The sequence below is a fragment of the Larus michahellis genome, chromosome 4, assembly GCF_964199755.1.
Source record: "Larus michahellis chromosome 4, bLarMic1.1, whole genome shotgun sequence".
NCBI classification, from domain to species: domain Eukaryota; kingdom Metazoa; phylum Chordata; class Aves; order Charadriiformes; family Laridae; genus Larus; species Larus michahellis.
Window position 1 is genome coordinate 13,369,336 of NC_133899.1, and position 22,500 is coordinate 13,391,835.

The 22,500-nt window shown below is 38.8% G+C and overlaps 1 protein-coding gene across 7 annotated transcripts in view; it reads right to left on the reverse strand.

Annotated features, from left to right (window-relative positions):
- ZNF536 (zinc finger protein 536) overlaps window positions 1-22,500 on the reverse strand; it is a 352,592-nt gene that overhangs the window by 248,497 nt on the left and 81,595 nt on the right. For all 7 annotated transcript variants that reach the window (XM_074583019.1, XM_074583016.1, XM_074583020.1 and 4 more), the window contains one exon: window positions 442-563. The gene's annotated coding sequence lies outside the window, so the exon portion shown is untranslated. The remainder of the gene's footprint in view (window positions 1-441; window positions 564-22,500) is intronic.

Consider the following 22,500-nt stretch of genomic DNA (forward strand, 5'->3'; position numbering starts at 1 on the left):
CTGCAGTATAAACACAGCCTACACAATTCTGAACAAAGTCTAAACATACTCTCACATCCATATTATCCTCTGCCACCGTAGTCTTTCCAATAAAAAGAAGCATCTTAAGTCAGAGGTATATGGTGTCCTTTCTTTAAAGAGTATTATTTGAGGGTGGGGAAAAAAAAAAAAACGGCCTTCAACCCACCACACCAGCTGTTTAATGACTGTGGGGGAAAAAAGGTTTGTTTAATGTACAGATACATTTTAGCCATTAGTTGACACACGATTGCACCCATGATTTTTCTACTGCTGCAACAGGGAATAGTCTGTTTCACATGACTTTCAGGCATTCATCCAGAATGGAGATCTTACATTCAGTTATTTGGGAGTCTCCCACCTTGCTGGGAATATATAAGTCAATTCAAGAACTGATCGCGTTGTCTGTACAATCTGTCTTACCTGCTGCAGCCAGAGCAGTGAAGTCTAGTAGTCTGTGCACATGTCTAGGGAGTGGGAACGGACATCAACACACTCTGTGGCCCAGGAGAGATCCTTTAACCTCTTTGCCTCAGTTTCCCCATCTGCAAAACACGGTAAAAAGAGCAGCTGATTAACCGGTATAAAACATTGTAATTCAAAGTAAAATTTTGAGTTTACAGCATCAGGAACACGTAACTATTTTCTGGTTTTGTCTGTCTGCAAAATTTGGAGCATATGTGCTGTACCAATATTAGCATGTCTTCACAGTCAACATCTAGAATGAATGCTTAAATATTCATTGACTTCAAATTTCAAACTGAAGTTTGAATTTGACATTCATTCTATAGATGGAACAGCATCAACCATTAATCAGGGAATAGCAATAAGACCACTCATTTTATATAATCTGCACACTGTGGTCAAAATGTATACTTCTGGATATATAATCTCAAAATTTTAAAGTATTAGCTGCTTAAGTAGATCATGTGGTACGTCCCCTCCCTCTTCTAACTGGCTGATTTATGTAACTGAGCAACCAAACAAAAATTCTGAGATGTATGTTCAGCTGTAACCCTTGCAATTTGCATTGTGTATTGAATCAAGTAAATATGTAACTCATGCAATCAGGGAACAGAAGAAATAACATGATTTAGGTAACCAGCTATGACTATAAATTTATAAATAATCTAAACAAAAAAACCTCTGCAAACAAAGATTTTTAAAATGTATTATTCACGGAAGAACTCTGTAAGTAACCACTGAATAAATACTTTGCACATTCAAATGAAAAGAAAAACTCCAAAACATACGTAAGAAGCCACTATGAGTTGTTTGTTCAGATCTACCTACCCTGTATTTTTTAGTTCTTTTTTTCCTTTTCCCCTTAAACTACATCTATATAAATGGAAATTTGAATTCTATAGTTTCTAAAGCACTATCTTTGTGGATTAGTTCGGTTGTAGGCAAGTTATAGGAGTATCTAATGCAAACATTTCCATCCATGAAAAGAAAAAAAAAAAACCAACACACAAAAAAAACCCACAAGAAAGAAAAATAAATACGAAGTTACCAAAACTAGTATAGACATTACTTTAACAGAACATTTCTACTGTACTGAATGCTTACATCCTCTCAGCTCTGTCCTTCTGATCTCTTTTCAAGCGCTTTTTTTCAAATACATACAAGGTGAGCAGATGCCATTGACCAACACGACTGCAGTCACTAAGCACATTTCTTTCCTATGATTGCTTACGTTGCCCAAAAATTTTGCACTTGCCAAATCATGACCTGCTTTTCTCAACTTACTTGTTTTTCTGGTTGCTGTTAAGTGCTTAGAAATCTTAATCTTTAGAGAAATTAGTTAGGGTAAAGAATGAGAAAAGAAAGGGGGAAATACAATTTAAATGAGCTCATGCCTTCTGCTTAAGCTCAAAGAAAGACACCCAAAGTTTGGAAATGCAGTTTGCAGGTGAAGAGGAAAAATCCCGCGTTGTGTCTCTGGAAACCAGAAAACAAGTGACACTTGGCAACTTGTCCTATCTCAGACAGAAACAGCGTGGATGAATTTGGCCAGTCCACTTGCACTTCTCTTTCTGAAATCACTAATAAAGTTTGAGAGGGGTTATTTTTAAAGCAGCTCTTAGAGTGTTCCAGGCTCACTACTGTCAGCTTCAGATCTCAAATGTAATTTGATTTATAATTACATTTTAAAAACTAGCATTAAAATAACATTAGAGGGGTCATAATCTGAACTTTTTAATAGTTAAGCACGTAGCATAAATTTAGAAATGGATCTCCAACAGGATTCATCTGGAACATATTCTGACCGGAATTCCTTCCTTCGACCATTTCAGTACTCTGCTGAAGCTGGTGTGCCAAGAAGCCATTGCGGATCCCTGTATTTCCGTGTTGTTTCAAATGTAAATGGGTTGAAATACACTGCTGGACATTTGTTACTCAAAGTCTTTTCTTGCATTATAGTCAGGCCCGTGTTTGTAAACACTGATGGGTGAGAAAGTGCCAGAGAATCTGGCATTAGGCTTCTGCACCGAGAAGATGTATGTCGCATCCCTTGCAAAATCCAGTTGTCTCCATCGCTCCTGGGCTTTGGCGTGGTTTTAATTTTCCTAGCCTCTGTGGCACAGATTGATTTAGGGCGTTAACTTCTAGGAACTACTCAAATTGGTCAAGTTATGCTTGTGCCAGCCAAAATGCACGTAGAGTGAAAAAGCAGTGCTCCCAACAACTGTTAATACAGGGGTGTCAGCTGAGAACTACCTGTCCTCCCAGCTGTGCAAACAACTCAGACTGGCATCCAGTGAATTTCACGATATTGTGCCTGTAGCTGCAAGCCTGGCACCTCCCGAACACAAGACGGGGTTCAGATGGGACACAGGCTCATTGCAAAATTTGCCGCCTTCTCTAAGTCCGACCTTCTGACAAGAAAACTTCCCAACTAATCAGTTCCACGCTGCTGCCTGACTACAGCTTCAGAGGCAAAAGACAGACAAGGAATTCAGTTTCTAAATGCTAGTGCTAAAGTAAATGATCTAGTTAAAAGAAAAAAAAAAAAAGGCTGTGCCTTAAAACCAAGTTTGAAATTTTATAGGCTTTTACTCCATAATTTGTACTTGAGCCTTCTGTTATTTTTAAACAAATCTAATTTCTTACAGCTGTGAAATTTACATTTTAAGAGTGTCTAGTGGCCATGTGCATTAATTACTTTATTGTAATATTTTAATGAGTTTGGGGTTCAACTCTGAAAGAATCCTGCTGAATCCTTGTTTCCCCACAGAATTGCACTAGAACCTGATTGAATCACAACTTCACACAACCCGATCCAAAACCTGATGGACTTGCACAATATTTTCAGTTGTCTTATAAAGTCCCAAACTTTAAAACTGGCTCTAAATTTTAGGACTTCTCACCAAACTAAGCGCTACCCTGAGTCAGGAGCAGAACTAGGCTTTGAGAAAAATGGTATTTAGAGCTGAACTTGCTGGCTGAGCCCAATCTCAATGGAAACGGGTGGCAAAATACAAAATTCAGCTGTGACAGCTAACATTTGGGCCAATCTTGTTCTTAATGACACTTACACAATGATGCAAATGCTTCCATCTTACTATGTATGACATAAATAGATTTAGGGCTAAAAGATTAAAGCCCCAAAGAGTACCTAAACTTGCCAGGGAAGATTGGAAATGCACTACTGGAAGATTTTCACTTTGTGCAAAATAGTTGAAGAACATTACAATATCTATACTTCTGCCACGGTATTCCCTTTATGGATTTTGGTGGTTTGTGTCATACTAAATTATTTCTTCTTCATCTGTGAGTGGGCATAAGTAGCGGTGGGAGATAAGTAAAATGAGACTGTTTTTTCAGGCAGTTTTCAGCCAGGACTTCATGTCTGTGCTCGCGATGTTGCAGGTGTAACTACTCCTTCCTGGGGACTGAGGCAGAAACCTTCCGACCACTGAGGATCTCTGCAATTTGAACGGAAGAGATAAACCTTCGTACAGCATCTAAATGCACTTTAATTTTCTATGAATAAGCTAAGGATGCAAATACGTAACACGCTGAACAACGGGTTCAAGTACAAACACAGATAAATGCAGGGAAAGTGGGACCGACTGTTGTAGTTAACTGTGGCGATAGTAAGAGGTTCATCGGTTGTCAAGTGCGACTGCACACGCTGCACCCACAGAGCTGCGCTTGGGAATCTGACCATTTATGTCCACAACTCTCACCTCTCTTTGCTAGGGCAAATGCAGAATTGTAACTTCAATGAACTACTCAGCTTTTAAAAAAGCATGTTTTTAAACCACTTACAATAAGAGCAACAGTTATTATTCAGAACATGCTTTTTATCAGATTGAAGATAAACTTTATTATAACTGGTGGAGATGGTATCAATGATTTGTGGTCTATGAGAATTCTGTAATGAGAAATGGTAATCTGTCTTGGGGCAAACAATATTGTTCTGTTTACTATGCAATTAACAATATTAAGTCAAGATTCTATAACTGATATCTGAAAATAGGGGTGGGTAGGATGAAACTGGAAGCACTGGAAACTTTCACAGGACAATTATCTGAGGACTATAAATTATTTATGGTGCTTTAGCCTGACATTCTCTCTCATCCTCACAAAAACGTTCCTCAGTGCTCCAAAGATGTTCACTGTAAAAGTATCCAGACTGTAAGCAGTTTGGGGCAAAGCCAGAATCTCCTTGTCGCAAGTACTGAACATACAGGATAATGAAGTGATTTCATTTTCAGAAAAGCAGCAATAAAATCACAAAAAAACCCACCCCACAGTAGTTTTACTTTGGAAAAGGTATGACAATGAACCAGCAAGAATGACAAAAAGAGAAGTGAAACCTAATCTCTGATTCCTGGCATATTTGGTGTAAAATAAAGACGGAGTAGCTCCCCTCCATTTAATTTCTTCTTTACTTTTATAGACTAAGTCCCACACCTTTGTGTGACTGAAACCCTGTACTTCTTGTTTACTCTTAAATCAGCCTTGAGCAACCACCATATGGAGCTGCAAACGCCACAGACACAGCAGAAACAGTCCTTAACTAACGGTCAGAGTAAATTGTATTGGGAGTCAAGTGGGACCACTTTTCAAGTGGCTGGTTAAGACAAGGGCTGACCTACAATGGAGCTTCTCTGGGAAACAATACAATTTTTACTTTAAGTTATAAAGTACAGAACCATAAATATGACTGACCACAGAAATCTCACTGCCGCCTTCTATTCTGTTCCTCAGCTGTACACATGCAGTCCAGCCCGTCTGGCCCTGATTCTGCAGGTTTTGAGGTTACCACCACGGGAACTCAGGCAGAGCTACGGGACAGCCCTTTCACAGTGAACATGCGAGAGCTATGAAGTCCTAGGGTCTGTCTTGCTAAATTGATCTTTAAAAAAAAAAAAAAAAAAAACAAAACTAAAAATAATAAATCGAATGATCATATTCTTAAACTAGCCAATTCCGTTTGTAGCTCTCTGGAATTGCGATGCTCCACAGAGAGCTCCATTGCACCCAGCAGGCAAAAGCCACATTTAAGACAGCATGACGCAGCAGCGCTCTGGCAACCAGGACGCTACGCTGAAGTGGCTGCTCCTGGCAGCTGCGCAGCCCCTCTCCTGCACCTCTCGCCCTTAAGGATCGGTGCCTTAAATTCCCATATACCACTGAATAATAACGTCTGGCTGATCCAGAAGATTAGCAGCTTATTCCACCTTTGTTCTCTGCCTTCTTTTAAGATGAGCAATGAATGACACCACAGCAGGCATAACCCTCCGGCACAAAAGCTTACAAAATTGTAGGATGTTTTAAGGAATGACATAAAACTTAACATAGAGTTTTAGAAGGGTATTCCTACACAGAATCTCCATATAAACCCCAACGCTACATGGAAGAGCTCTCAAATTCTCTTTATGTTCCTGAACATTACAACACGAAATCAGCATCAAATGTCTGCAAGAGCAACCTCTTTAAAACAGATAAAAACACAGTTTTAATAAAGTGTGCAGTAAATTTGGGGGCTTCCTTTGCGCAAGATAACACTGAATCAAAGAGTTTCACAGCAATAAAATAAACAGATACAGTAAAGTTAAATGGGAGGAAAAAAATGATGGGAGTATAAAACTTCATGTTCCTGTACATAATATGCCAGTGATTGGTGGAAGTTACACACAAACTTCTACTTTTTAAAAAACTACTGTTTTGAGGAAAAACACTCACTAATTGGTATTTATAGGACTTCATTCCTTTTTCTGAGGATGTCCTGGGTCTGTCATTGTTCATTGCTATTGTTCAAAATTTACTCCCCGATTAAGAACTTCTCCCACACCAATAAACAGGTATAATAATTTTCTCCAGAGAGCAATTTTTTTTTCTTTCAGTAATTAGCCTACTTAAATATTTTAATGGAACTGCTGACGTACAATAGCACAAAAGGTCCTCTGACCATAATATAAAGTGAGAGATGAGATTCCTAAAAACTTTTGTATGAAGGAGGTCTAGGATTTACAAAACCTATCAAGCAGACAGCTCTCAAACTATTTTTAAAGGTCATAAATTAGGTACTCTCTTAAATGTAATTCAATCATCCACCGTTATAGTAGCTTGATTCTATTAGTTGTCCTATGCATTTTACAAAACAGAACTCCATTAACATTATTCACTTATAGTTTCCCTCTATAAGTGGATATTCTGCTCAACAGGCTTTAAATAGATTTTTTTTTTTCCCCCTGAAATTGCTATTAAGCATACTTTTACTCAAAGGGCAAAGTAGGCATAGGATTATGCTTGTACTTCATGCAAAGGATACATTTTCAGCAATCAGAACCACATTCCTATGAAGTAAAAATACTCTATATAAGCCGATTGTTTCTATCCCTCCTAACCTTGCTCAATAAGGACTCTATTCTGATCTTTTGAGTTACACACAAGTTTTCCAATTTGGCTGAATAAAGGTATCTTGTTGGGCAGCTTGATGAGCATATTCTGCGTCTCGAATTCTGACCTTGGCATGTTCAAGGTGGATCTCAATTATAAGACGCTGCTCAGAGGGGAAAAATATTTAAATTAAAAAAAAAAAATAATCAGGATTTATTTTACTTTCTTCAGCTACAGAACGCAGTACGGAACTCCTGCTTTTATATACCTTGCTTTAGTGACCCAGTAAAAATATAAACTTTGATAAAGAGATCACAACACATACATAGCCACAAGATCTTCAGAGCAATTCACCTAGCCTGTAGTTATATTTCAGCTTCAGAAATGTCTCCTATAGACCATTCATCTCTGATTTCACGTTGATTTCACTACGAATAAATGCATGCCCTCACCTCTCACAATTTAGATGACTCTATTATGAACAAAATTAAAAAATACACAAGTACATGCAGAGGAGCATAGTGCTGGCCAAACCACATATCCCATAGCCAGTCTCAAAGGATCGTAGCCACCTTGTGACATTGAGCCACATGGCGCAATAATCTGACACCCAAACAGACCCTGACCTATTGCAATGGCGTAGCTGTAACAGTACAATCTCTACATAAAAATGTGTATGTCTAGAGAGCCAAATCCTCCTTCAGCTGGTTACCATATTCTATGTTCATGTTTTACTTCTTAAAACAGGACAGACGGCAGAAATCATACACTGTTCTTTTCATTGGCCACGCCAATCCCAGATAATCAAGTCAGTCAGTCACCAGCAGATACTCTTTTCTCAGAGGAAAGGGTTGAATTTCATCTGACCACTGAGCTTCAGCTTGCACTTGAGGTTCTAATTTTCTTCTGGTCTGAGCCCATTTCTGTCTCGCTCTGGCACACACTGCCCTAGTAAGTACATTTATTACCTCAGTAATTCCTCTGGGGGCTGTCTTACTTTCACTTTATATCTGGACTCACATAAGCATCTCCCCATTTTACAAGGAAACATTTATTAGCCTCTGATAGGAGCTTCCTGTTCCATCATGCTGAATCCCATTGTCTGTTATTCTTCAAAAGCAGGCTAACAAGTTGCACGCTCCTGGAGGGCTCTTGCTTGTGGCGTATGAGCGCTGGCAGTACGGCACAGAGAAGGCCCACGGGGGATGACCAGGCGTTCTGGGTTTTCTCCCGATCCTGTTTGCAAACCCTTGTTCAGCTGACCACACGCAGAGTCATATGGGACCCTTACACTGTGGTGGCATGCACCAGATACCAGTGGCACTGGGTGGCCCAGCCATCTCTAGGGTGCTCCATTCATGCTCCTTGTTCACGCCCTTAGGACCACTGCAGGAAAGGAGTATGAAAGTCTCCTTCACCCAAGGATTACTTAGAGAGGTTGATCTTATTACTTTGTGACACTTGAAGAGTAGAGGGTAAGCCCATAACATCACAAAAATAGGGAATTCTGCTGTAATTCCTCAAGCTAATTATCTTACTTGAGAACTGCTCATGGTTTGTTTTTCCTGGTAGTTGTGGGTCATCACTGCACATTCCTCTTTCTCCAGGTCCACCCTGCAAAACTCCTCAGTGTAGCAACTGTTTGGTAGAGGTGGTACTGTCAAAAAACCTGCTCGTTCTTCCACAGTGTTACACAGGAAACTTTGGCCGTGACCCCCCCCAACCATATCACAGTCAGATCTTCAGAGGAGGTAAAAAAGTACAAATGCAAGAAAATAAAATTGCATGGATTTACCCCAGCTGAAGATCTGGACCCATCCTAGGGAAAGAAAAAGATTTCAATGCATAGTCTGTTTGACTAGAAACCATGCAAAGTCTCTCATCCACATCAGCCTGCTATTTTTTACTTCTATGTAACCAGACAACATTTGTATTCAGCTGCTCACTTATAAATAAAAAACATTTTTACATGGGTGGATTGGAGTGGCTTTTTTTTCCCCCCCTCTTTCGGTTCCCATTATTTTATATATTACACACATGTTCTGTCAACGAAGCTCACTTTGTTATCTGAAACATCTGTGGTACCCTGCTGTGGAGAAGGCCAACACTGCTGCTGCTGTTGCTGCCTGTCTTTATTAGCCACTGATTTGCTGATGTAGTCCTCCGACGGCGCACAGCGCTCCGCTTTGCCTCCCTAACGCCGGGGCCACGCGGCAGAAACAACGGGATTCTGTGAACTGGCAGAGAGGTCCTGTGGGTTCACAATATGGCAGTTACCATCCATAAGAAGATATGAAACCAAGGTTTCATAGGTGCACTGAGTTTTATATTTCTAAAGAAATGTATGTGAGTTTATACGTAAGCTGAAAGGGTAACACCCTTGCAAAGAAGGTACGTACTCATCAGAATGAAAGGACCTCCTACTCAAGGCCCCCACAAGGTCTGGCTGTTGAGCAGCCATAATATTTCTTATTTTTTGGCCAAGTGAGAAGTTACCTGGATTGATCTCTTTTAACCTTATTTTCAGGCACTTTTTAGCATCATAGTCCTGACGTACTGCACAGTGCCATGAAACTCTCTGGGATGTACTGTTACTGTAAAGACTATTACCTAAGGTACATCGGAAGTATGGATTTCTTATGGAGCCATGACAAGATTTTAAAAAGATCATCTTAAAGATGAAAAATCTGTCTACGTGTCTTGAATAACATTTTTAGAGATTTGGGTCACCTGATAGGAAGTAAAGCTATTTCTATGCATTTTATACATTTACTTTCTGCCAACAATAGCACCTTGGTAAAATCAGCTTAACCATTTCCCCTCTGAAAAATCAAAACTGTCTTTATATGGATTTCTGATGCATCAGATGAGTGAAATACATACTCCATTTAAGAATCTGAGAGATATGATTGTTAAACCACAAAGCTTAACAAGAACATTCAGGGGCAGATACAAGAACAACTGACAAAAACACTCGCATGGACCAGACTTCCAGCTGATAACATTCCTTTATGGGTCTCCTGTTTTAAGAAACTGCTCTCTAATACAAGACAACAAGAAGTTAAAGGCACTTCCCTTCCTTTTAAAAAAAAAAATTATCTATGACATAAAAACCTGAGCTGAGTCCCGTAGGTAAACTCAAACCAGCTTTTTGTAGGTTTTCTGGATCTCCCAAGGACTCTGGGCATGATTCAGAGAATAATTATGGCACGGAAACATCATGCGACTGCTGTCACAGATCTTTTACAAGCGAGTCAGTGCGCATGTGTGTCCAATTCAAGATTCAAAAATTGAAGACTTATCTGGAGATAATTATAAATGAAAATAAAACACAGCTTTTGAAAAAACAGCCCATTTTCTTTATAAAATAATTGATCACCTAGCCCCAGTAGGAAGGTTCAAAAGTTACCATATAACGAAGTGCTAGTAGAAAGCAGCTTGCTGTACCTTTCAGGAGCAAGACCGTGATGACAAGAAAAAAGAATTAAGAAAACAAATGCCACAAAGGCATCTCTCTCCTCCTCACCTCCCTTTTGCTTGAAGCATTACTTACTTTCAACTTAGTTTTATTTATATTACCCAGCATTAGTACGCCCAAACCAGCTAAATTCCATGCAAACATAGGAAAGATCTTTCCATATTTAAAATCTGAACCCCATTTCCCATGCCCTGAAAATAACTGAGATGTCATGGCAGAATATCACTGGTCTCCAAAATAATCTTCGGATTACCCAACTAACAACGTGGTGTACAGTAGAAAAAGCTTCAGACCTGTTCTCTAGCCAATTCATCCTTTTTACCCGTATTCGACAGGGAACTAATCTGACAGTCACAGGTTGTCCCCCTGCTCCAAGAATATCCTCAGAGAGAGGAAGGAGATGCCGTACCGCTGCTACTGCCGCCACTTACTAAGGATTGACTTAGAGATGGTATTTCAAATCCTCCGGAGACCAGTGAAGTCACAGATGCTTTCCACTACCAGAGGAGTACAAAGTACCTGAGCGATAGCAAGGATCTGATCATAAACTTACAAGATTGTTCTTATTTGGGGGAAGGTGAAAGGAAGGAATAAAATTAATGTATAAGCATAAACAAGCCCAAAACTTGGACGATGAACTGAAAAGACAATTATCTTTATAAATTTTAAAACTGCAAACAGATTCATGCAGGACAATTTTCCATCTCTCCAGATCCTTCTGCAGGACATATGCAGAAGATAGCTTCAAGTTAGCGTATTTCTTTATATGAAGCTTTTTTCTAAAATATTTATGGTTGGGGTGGGGGGAGGGAGTGCAATGCTGTGTTGGAATGGTAGTAATTTCTCTTTTACCCTTTGTGTATGTCACCGTCTATTGTTACTCCGTTTTTTAACATTCATCTGAATATTTCATCCATGCAAAAATTAGTCCCAGCATCTTTTTTCTGCATAATGTTTGGCGGCCATTGCTTCACAACTGCAAACAATCCTCTATTGCTATTGAGTGCTACAGTCAGGCTCGTTTCACGCTGGAGGTTAGAATCTGATCCTAAGTCCATTAAATCACCGAGTCTTTTTAAAGTTTAATCTTGAGAGGATTTGGGTTGTAAACAAAGGACGCTATACATGGGGAAAGAAACAACAGAAAACTATGAACTTATGACTCTAATACAACCCCAAGTTCAAATTTTGTGTGTGATTTAGCAAGAAAATTCTGAGCTTTCGGCAGCGGCGCACACGCCCTGGCATGTGGGCAAAGCTAAACTGAGCATTGATGCTCACATCCAAAACACACATATGGATCCCATTTTACTATAGATGTGATTCTTCATGTGCAAACCATGTGTATGACTGGTTTTCTTTGGCTTTTTAAGATGTGCTGCTTTGGTGGGGGCTGGGAGCAGAGAAGTAAATAAATAATTTGAGTGGTACTTGAATATACATTATCTGTGAAGAGAACGGCCTGGGATTCAGGGCCAGGTAAAACGCCCGTTCTTCAGCTGAAAGTAACAATTTCAGCAAACCACCAAATGCCAACAGTGAGAAACTTGGTCCACTATACAGCTTCTGCAACACGTTAATCTATCCCACTCTGTAATTGCTAGATAGAAAAGGGGAAAAGGGCTCCAGATGCTAATAACTTGGAAGTGGTAATTAGAGAAGTCCACATTACTGCTGCGAGACTCCCATCTTCCCTTGACTGCTGAAAAGAAAACTTTGTCCAGTGGGTCTCCTTCTCACGTCCAAAACACGCAGCACTTCTGTGTTCCTAAGCTGCATCTCCTTCTCACTGAACACATCAACAGGAGCTTGATTGGGCCTGGAAAAGTTTTTTTTACCTTCTCCAACATTGGAGGATGCCGTATTTCCCATAGAAAAGGTAGGAAAACATTCACAAGGTTGTAAGGTGACCTAACAAGGAAGTATCACAAGCCCCAACTTTTAGCTATATAAGATCAAAATTGCCTCCTGCAGTCCCAGTCTGAGTGTGACGGAGAACAAGACAGCCTGCCGCCCTTTGCTTTAAAGGGTAACTAACAACTTTAAAGGCTTGTTGAGCGTTTATAAACTCTGGGACCACAAAGACAAAGTAAGTCTGGAATGGGTCTGAACATCGCATGAGAAAGTAAAAGGAAAAATACACTTATCACAAAGAGGGAATGCATTTGTATTATTGTATTGAAATAGCACAAGGCTACAATGACAGGCTATAAATTTTCCTCTTGGACTGTAACCAATATTTTCCATTTCAAGTAACAACAATGTAAGAAAGAGAGACTCAGAATTAATAGAAATTATGGACATAAATTGGTAGGTACTTAGGTGAAAGAGAACCTCAAATTCGGGTACCATTAAAGGAGAAAAGGTTAACTAACCCTTTGAGCAACCCTTAGATCCATTTACACGGCTGTCAAACTGACCAAAAAAGTATGCTTAGATTTTACCTATGATGTCCATTTTTATAGTTTTCAGATTCATGGCCCAGAATGTTACAGTAAATTCTTGGCAGCGAAAAGCATTTTTTTTATCCCTGAAATTTAACATCACACATAACACTAAACCTTATCTATGACTCCAAATAATAATAGCACCAACAGCATCTACATGGTTCTGCAGTGATGAGAATTAAGTTACAGAAATTTCCCAATTGTACTTTTTCTTTTATTTGATATGTCATTTCATTAAACAACCATGAAATCGGTGATGCAACTTAAGATAAACATTCACAGACTATTAGTATTTTTCTTAACCTTTCTGTTGCGTAACTGGCTATTGAACCATTGGCTACTCATTTAAAAAAATAAAAACAAAGAAAAACAAACCCAAAAAAACCCCAAAAAACAACCAACCAAGCAAGCAAACCTGGACTGAACAGCAAGGAGACTGTTAGCCACAGCCAATGTACATTAGCAAAGCTGGGTCCAAAAGATGAACAATCTCTCCTCCATTTTAAGACCCAATCCTACATTTGTTTAGTGCACGTAAATCCCTCTGATTCTCTAACAGCTCCATTGAACCTTGGGAGATAAGTCGTATAACTGAAACTAAAGTTGACAAGTCCTTTTTCTTCCCTATGCAGACTTTTTTAAAAGAGACAGACTGTGAATATTGTATAAAATAAAATCAATGCAAAGTTATTTAGCACAGGTGTTCCTCTTATTGTGCTACATTTGGAAAGCCCACACATTCAGCACACCTTCAATTCGCACGCCCAGCTGCGTGAGGTGGTGGTCTATTGTTAGTTTAGAGGTTTGCAATAAAAAGCATGAAGTAACATTGGCAAGCTAAGGAGCTTTTTTTTTTTTTCTTATGATGTCTCCCTGCATCTATTTATCTAGTTCTCCTTGCTTTGTTTCTGCTTTTATATTCGGCATATTCAAAAAAGGGTCAGAATAGGTTTTAAAGATGTAATGCCACGCTCAAGCCTTTTGAACACTAAGAGAAAAACCTCAAAAGGTTCACGCATAAGGGAACAAAGATATAAGGATAGCTTTGAACCTGAGGGGCTCTCTCACTGCAAGCAAGTGCATTGCCAGCATGTCACAGGTGTACACCACATGAGCATGTGAAAAAATAAAATGCGATTGTGAAGGGGTGTGATGCTGACGGGTCCGAGTCCAGAATGCATTAATCCCAGGGTGAATGTGTGCATCTGTTAGATATTTATGTAGTTCCTACTAGTAGTTTGTACAGATATCTAAGCAGGTGAACGTCAACAGCTTTGAAACCATATGTTAAAGGGAGCCTGTGAGATGCTACGAGAAGACTATCGGGCATTATGGGTCTGACAGGGAAGGGCAGACACCTACTGACTACAGCATTGCCCTGGGTAGTCGGGACTCCTGGGCCGACCCCTGCTGATTTAGCTGCGCGACACTGGGGCAAACAGATGAATCTTCCTCTCCATTTCCCCATCCTTGAACAAGAGATACTAAATATGACTACAGAATGACAATTATATTTCTTTCCTCTCTAATTTTTAGCTTTTTTTTAGGGGCGGGAGGGGGGGGAAGTGTTGTGGCATTGGGTTTTTTTTTTGTTTCCGGGTTTGTTTTTTCCATTATTCCGAAGGTTTGTATAAAACACAGTTGTGTTAAAACAACAATTTTGAGATGCTGACTTGAATTTGTTGGAAGATGATGGAGTCAGGATCTCTGTCTCCTGGTAGTTACAGAACACGCTACAGTGGAGGACAACCAAGTCCTGTTCCTTTGTCTAATTCAGAGTTTGTTTTATTCTTGGTTTTGTATTTTAATTCCGAGTCGCTCAGACTTGGGAATGGCATGCATCTGAACTTAGTCATCCCATTTCCCAGGGCAGTCTCCTCACCACCAGACTGTACCCCTGGTAGATACAAATAAGCACAGTTGAATCCAACATATTTTCAGAAAGAAAAATAAAAATCAGCTTTAAGAAAAACAATGCACTTCCCCAAAGTGACATTTTGTCTATCGTGTTTACTTTCTCTACTAAATATCCTCAGCAAGGAACTGTGAGAATTCATTCATCTTTGAATGAATTTATAAAACATGCTGAGAGGTCTCCGGCTGAAATGTGTGAATTTTTTTTTTTTTTTTTTTTTTTTTTTTTTTTTTATGATTAGCACAGAGCACTACAATCCAAAAATTGTCAGTTTACACACCACTTTAACCTAGACCACTCAGTTTCTGCTACCATACATGACTTTCAGGAAATGAAAGGAAAACTGTTTTCACATTGAATGCTGTGTTTCTAAAGGAGGTCTGTTAGGAAAATTTTCCTTCAAATTAAAATTTTCTGTAAAATGGAGAAAACAAATCTCTCAAATCCCCTCCACTTCAAATAGCCTAGCAACTACCTTGAACCTTCAATGGTTCAAGTTACTCTCAAAGGTAAGGGAATCAAAAACTAGCTTTGGAGTCCTATAAGATCCTGTTGCTAGAGGAGTAATTCCACCTTTGAAAATCTTGGTGCGACTAAGTGAATTCCTCAAGAGCTGCAATTTCATTTTGTCCTCAATGGTTCATATACATATAGAGTGCTGGAGAAATATGCCTTCTTCCCCCTTTTGAAGTATTATGGCCTCGCTGAAAAACAGTCAGGGAGGACACACCCATAGGACATGGGTCTCATAGTTTAGCACTGCCCAAACTCTGGTCCCAAACATTACCAGGCCATAGTAAATCCATGAATTTCAACAGCTCCACTGAGACTGCTGCTAAGTGCTTCTGAAAAAATCTCATCACACCTTTCCATCCTCTTGTATGTCTACCTTTTACAACACCAGAACATACACTCTATTGTAGCCCTTTTCAATTTATCTCCCCCATACTTCCCTTCCCAAGAGGATATTATTCATACCCTACTCCTTCACAATGCAATTAGCTTGTTCCAATCCTTGGAAACAAAACACTCACCCCTTCTTTTGGCCCAACCCTCAAGAACCTTTTGCAAGGGCCCTCTTGCAGCTCACCACCCCACGAGGTGGGGAATGGCACACTATAATTGCTCTACGCTTGGTACCAGAGAGAGAATAATCACATTCGCCTTTTCTGACTTTGCTTTACTCTAATGAAGCATAGTTAATAAGGAAGGCGTGCATGTAAAGTCGGTGGTTTACCAGAGGCCCACCACCTTGGTTGTCTGAGGCCCCTTTTTCACAGAAAGGGAAAAGTCACGAATGACATGTCCACTGTGTATTAGAAAATATTAATTGAGATTTTTAATTCTGGGAGATGTGCAATGCATGGCATCTATAAAATATGCCCCAAAAATTCTCAGGAATACAGCTCAAAGAGTTTGATTAAAATTGAGCAAAATCAGTCTCTCATCCTTCTGTTTAAAAAATGAGAATTCATTTATTCAGCTTAATTCAAAGATTAAATATGATTAAAATTTCTATAAGATGTCTAGCTTTTCTGAAATAAACTGCAGTGGCCATCAAAATATTGATAGTCATTGGTAAATTACTTCTGGTGTTTAATCAATGTTATTTTTTTATCATCCAATTTTTTCTTGAAGTCAGCTTCTAACACTAAACTACATTTCATCAAGGTTGGTAAAATGTTTAGAAAGGAACAGATGTCAGAATATGGGGATTGCCAATAACACTGATGGAAGCCAGTAATTTCTTTCCTGTCCAAAGGCAAAAGAATGAAGAATAATCTAGACTGTATACAATAATACAAGATTTACTACAACATTAATGGCTATAAAAAGTAAAAGTATACAAAAGCTATCTCCATTTTTTTCAAGCCATCACTAAGGGCAGTGTTTTTCAATTTGAGACAATTTTTACTGGAAAATGAAAGGTCTATGTGTTCTTAAACCTTTAAATATCCATAAAATACAGATGAAGACACAGGCTAGCGTTAGTTGCTTCCAAATATACTTGTATATTAGTCTATTGTGTAAGTTAATAATTTTGCCAAATCTCAAAAAATGTGGATGCAATCTTTCCTTTAAGAAAGCTGCTCAGCTTGTTATTTACAGATTGTAACATTTACATAAGAGTTTGGTTTAACAAGAGATATAAATATAGATAAAACCCTTAGGACTTCATTCTTTAAACTGCCCTCTAAAAATCTGCCCTACAATTTGCACACTGAATTTTGTGCAGACTATTCTTGGAAGCCTTTTGTGAATTAGGGAGAACTGACTCGAAACAGGGGCTGGTTAATCACAATTTTGCAAATTGTACGTAGCAATCATCCTCACATTGTGAAATTCAGATCTATAAAATGCTGATGTTTTAAAGCTGAAAAATAAATAAGCTAAGTAGGACTACTTTGCTAAGGAAAAAAAAAGAAAGAGTATAAGACCCCTTGCAAAGAAATCCTTAAAATAAAAATAATTAAAATAAGAGAAGCGGCATCATAAGAAGAGGGCATCTCCATTCCGCATCTCAACTGCAAGCCCACCCTGGAAAAAATTTTACTACCTGACCATTTCTGTCCCAGTCTCATATCAACAAACTCACCTGAATATACCAGGCAAATTCCTGCACTTCCATGAATAAACCTGTGGGAGATTTACTGTTTTAGAAGGCTTCCGTATATTTGTCTACAATCTGGAAAAGCTGTCCCGTTGAGGAACAACTGGTGAAACTTCACTCTTTCACATGTCTATCACTGACTGTCATCTGTGCACCCAATCAAAGCTGCTTTGAGTAAATATCAGGACAGTCACTGGAGCATCAACGGCAGCAATATGGATACATAGGTACGGTATTTATGATGCATGTTGAATGCAAGCACTTGAGAATAATAGCTGGCAACTAAATAGTTTGAGGGAGGAAAAGATGATGCCTCGGAAAAGACGATGCCTCAAAGAAGACTTTTTTGTTCTGCTTTCAAGCTGCGGCTAATGTAACTTCATCAGCATTTTGAACAAAGCTGACTCAAGATTCTTTTCCACACAGGTTTTGCAACTGCTAACATTTAGTATAAATGAAGGTCTCTTTCTATTTATTTTCCCTTATCTGTTGCAGAAAGACCTTGCCAAACTGTCTGTTTTGAGCGTACAAGGATATGCTGAAATTCATGTACAATATTTTTGTGTTATCAATGTAATTATAATGACAAGAACTTTCCATTGGGGTTGAGCCGTGACACAGTGTGCGTTGGTCGCCCTCCTGCCATTCCAAGCCCCCTCACTATGGACACAAGTCACAAACAGTGGAAACTCTGTTTTCCTGATGTTGATCCTCCCCAAAGGTCAGGTTTCTTACCTCAAACATTCCAGCAGTTGCTTAGACTGCAGTTCAGGAATTTTGTGTAACATTGCTTCTAGAAAGCAAATATTTATGTTAGTAAATACCATTAAAGTATTACTGTTATACAGGTATGCTCATTAGTAAACTGCTAAACATGGGAAAGAAAACTTGAAACTAAATGGATGGAAACATATTATATTTGTATATTAAACAAACTTTACCGTGTTACTTTACCATGCTAAGTGTTTTATCAAACACAAAGTCCAGCCATTAACTCTTTTTATGGGAACTAATGTTTTTAGAAGTAATACAAATTCAGAATTCATGCCTTTGCTACAGAGGCAGGAAACCCTACAAAGAACAGAACAAATTGGCATTACCAGGATTTCATAAAAGTAGTGGTCAGGGAAAAAAAAGAAGAAAAAGGAAAAAAAAAAAAAGAAAAAGGAAAAAAAAAAGAAAAAGAAAAAAAAGAAAAAGGAAAAAAATAGAAAAAGGAAAAGGAAAAAAAAGAAAAAGGAAAATCAGGGACCCACAGGTACCTTACAGAGGGATGAAATGACATTCCCTTTGAATGGGAGAGGCTCACATTCAGGTATGGCTCTGAATAAGGTACATCAGGTTCACACATAAGAGAATATCAGAGTAGGTTATTCTGGTAGAGCACACTGACTCACCCGCTCCTATTGGAGCTCACTCTTTTGTAGTCCTTTTTCCTCTTTTAATTGGAGCAAGCATTTAACCTACAGCTTCCTCAGCACAAGTGAATGTCAAAAGGACACAGGTTATACTATTTATTCAAATTGAACAGCTTGAGCAATCTTGGCCAATGAAACAGAACTTTTTAATGCCTGAAATTTGTAGAGGATGAAAAGAAAACTCTCTCCTTTCAGTTCCATCCCATGACTCAGTTTGGAACTGAGCTCTACAGCAGTAGAGCTGAGCTTCTTCCTTTGTTTCCTCTGCTTCTCACCTTGGATGCAAAGACTAGGTCAGGAAAAGTATCTATGGTATTTATTAACTCAAAAATGGCATATTTGCAGAAGCCATAACACAGGATCTCTCTTGGGATAAGGGAGCGTGAGACACTGAAAGCAGAGAAGGCCTGCAAGTGGGAAGGAGTCTTCCAGGAACAGGATCTGGATTACACAAAGTTCCCAGAAAAACTTTGGAAGGTTCTTGTTTGCTATTTTGAAGATAACCTGCCATTGAGTCCAGACGTACTAATTCAGACTTTCAAACACCCACGTGTCAACATGCTCCGAGTTTAATGCAGGACAGCAAATGAGCCATTCATCATACACAAAATCATCCTAAATATCACCTAAGCCATTTCACTTATTTGAGAAATGTTGGTAGCACGGAACTTGCAAGTACTATATATTTCAGAGGTAAAACATCCAAGACTAGATTTTTTAAAATGAATTTAACATAGTGAAGCCAAAAAAAGTAATTTATTCCACATTTGTTAAATCCAGTTATGTCGGCAATTAGGCAAATGCTTTGCATCTCTGGTTTTGTTACCTTCCTGAGTATTTCTGCTGAAGGATTTTATTCTTCCTGCAGCCCAGCTTTTATTCATGATCTGAGAGCATCTTATTTTCCATTTTTTATTGTGTTTTAGGCAAAGATGTTTCAGAAATGTAAAATTAATATGGACTCAAAGTTCACAGCACTTTAAAAAAAATTAGTTATGTATCTAAGAACCCAAACAGGACTCCAGCACCAGCTGATTCACAATCCCAATGCTTTGTGATTTTCATCAGCTCTCAGCGTTGCCTCCAAAATAGTAGCAGTTAGTGCAGGTAGGCCACGGTGCAGGTACCGAAAGTACCGCTGCTCTGCAGTAATTGATTCTATATGTTGAGGCAGACATTAGGATGTTTACTGTCTGCACACGACTCTTTCCCTTCATGGAAAGCTGTACAAAACTAAAACAGCTCACAATATGTCAGCCTTTTGACGGATACATCAAGCGCTGTCTCTTAACATTTCTTTACTGCTTGAGAAGATCTGACCTCATGGCTCTAACAAATCACACAAACTGCCTGGACAACACAAGCCGACGCGACTTCACACAAGTCCGGATGCTCTCAGGGCAACATGCAGCATCTACTCAAGAAAACTGCAGGCAGTTGCTTTAGGAGCACAGTAAAATTTAGCTTTGAAGTCCTCTATTTTTTTTATTAGTAGTAGTATTAGTATTAGTACTTAACCAGGAGTATTTTGGAATTACTGAAGCTGTCTGCTCAAAGCCAAACTCTTGCTAGGTACTGCTGTCCACAGTACAGTCTGAGAGCAGCAGAACTTCCTGATGCTGCCTCTAAAGGTGAAGCGATACAGACCTTGACTCCATGAGACAGAGACACTTCTCCCTAAAAACAAAATACCCAAACCACGAGGGAAAAAAAAAATAAAAAATTAAAATCTACAAATCAGTTTCAGGGTATTTTAAAATATCCCATAATTCCCATAAGGGAAAAAGGCTTGAAAATATGTCTCTTTGGAGACATTTTTCAATATTTCTTCAGCTACAATCACACGGGTGGGAGATCCTGCCCTTCGAATTGTAGAATTCTACAAGACCACCCAGGGGGACTAGGCCATATCAAGCCACATTGAAAAGTGTAATGGAAGTAAACTTCAATTTAGAACAATAACACCTTCTCCAAAAAGAATATTATCCTATATGATGATGCGTTTCAAACTTTAAAAAGCTTTAACATTTTAAAATAATATACAGAGAAGTGTAATGAGACTAACCAAATCCGTTTTCTTCACTGCGCTTCTCATGGCCTTGTTGCTCTCAAGTCATTGCGTTTCTATGTTTGAAGCTATCTACTGCCTTGGATGAACACATGGAGCTGTTCACCAACTGCAGCTGTGAATGTGAACTTGGGTCATTTTAAACTGTTTTGCATAACTGCCCCTCTTTATCAATATTTCTAGGAAGTTTAAAACTGTAATATCTGTGGCTAGAAATACACATCACCAAATGTGTGCTGCATAAGAAAATTTGAGTAGACACTCATAACTTACTTAGTTCCCTTTGAGGGGAATAAGAAAGATGCACAGTACTTCCATTATCTGTCCCTAAGTGTTTTTTGTCAAATTTTGACTCTGTCACCATTCTTCAGTGACAGACATTAGGTATAACAATTTTTGACACAATGTCAATAGTGACATCAGTAATATTTGACACAAGGCACATTGGGGTTATTTGACACAGACAATTGGATAGCTCAGGGCACTGGAGATCCAATGCATAAAGAGTTTTACCTCCAAGTCACCAGTGAATATCTAAACCCAGTGTTTTCTAACTGTTACCAACTGATGGCTCCTCAGAGCCTTATACAGAAGGAGTTTGGGTGTATTGAACAGATGTCCAGAAAACAAAAATCAACACAATAAATTACATTAATCTGTGCCCTATGTTGAAACTCCATGGAATGAATAGCCAGTGACAAAGCTATTCTTCTACTGCTATCTGTAATTCCTTTTAAAAATGGTTTAATCCCAAAGGAGAAACGAGAGGATCAAATGAGTCAGAGAGCAGTACAGCTCTAGTCTCCTGAATAAGATTTCTGTCTCAACAGCTTTCAGTCCCATGGTTTTCATTAACAGTTAAATATACTTATGGGAAAATACAAATGTGAAATGTTACTTTCAATGATGTGTTTTCCAAATATTTCACAATTGTCTAATATACAGGACTCTCAAATGCTGAACAGAAACAAAATGAATTACATATATGATCACTCTAGAATTTCCTAGAGTGCCACAGTCCTGATTAAACAAAGCACTTCTACCTACATCCAATAAAAGCACTCATCTAAGAGCCGAGTCTTGCAATATCTATTAGGTACCTGGCTGAGCTCCCAAATCCTGTGTTCGACCCCAGGATCCAATACACAAAACCTGGAAGCTGTGGACATGAGCAAGAAGAGGCGTTACTGCTGGGTGCATGTGAACCGACCTGACACTACAAGGAGAGTCACCTGCATAAGGTACCTAGGTGCTTGGAGAATCTTATATTACTAAGTATTGCACCCAAAGATTTAGAAATCTACATTCCACTGAGCCTTTGTATAGTGTATGAATCCTCTTTTGGAGGAGACATTTTATGTTTTTGTCTTATTTTAAGGTTATGCTTATGTTCAAACACCATCAAAATAGCCTGTTTATCATGGGAAGTCATCAATATGACCATGTGTTCAACTGGAGAACCACGTTCAATCCATAGGTAGAACCAATGGTTGGGCTACCTTCACATTCCCTGGAATACTTTTTTTTAAATTTATTTTAAATTAGACTATTCTAACTCCTAAACAGACTCCCTCGTTGTTCTGCAAATTGTGGTTTCCCTAAAAAAAAAAAAGAAAAAAAAAAGAAAAAAGCCATCGTAGCTGGGAATCAGAATACATAAAGCATATTCACTGTTCCTTAAGAAATTATC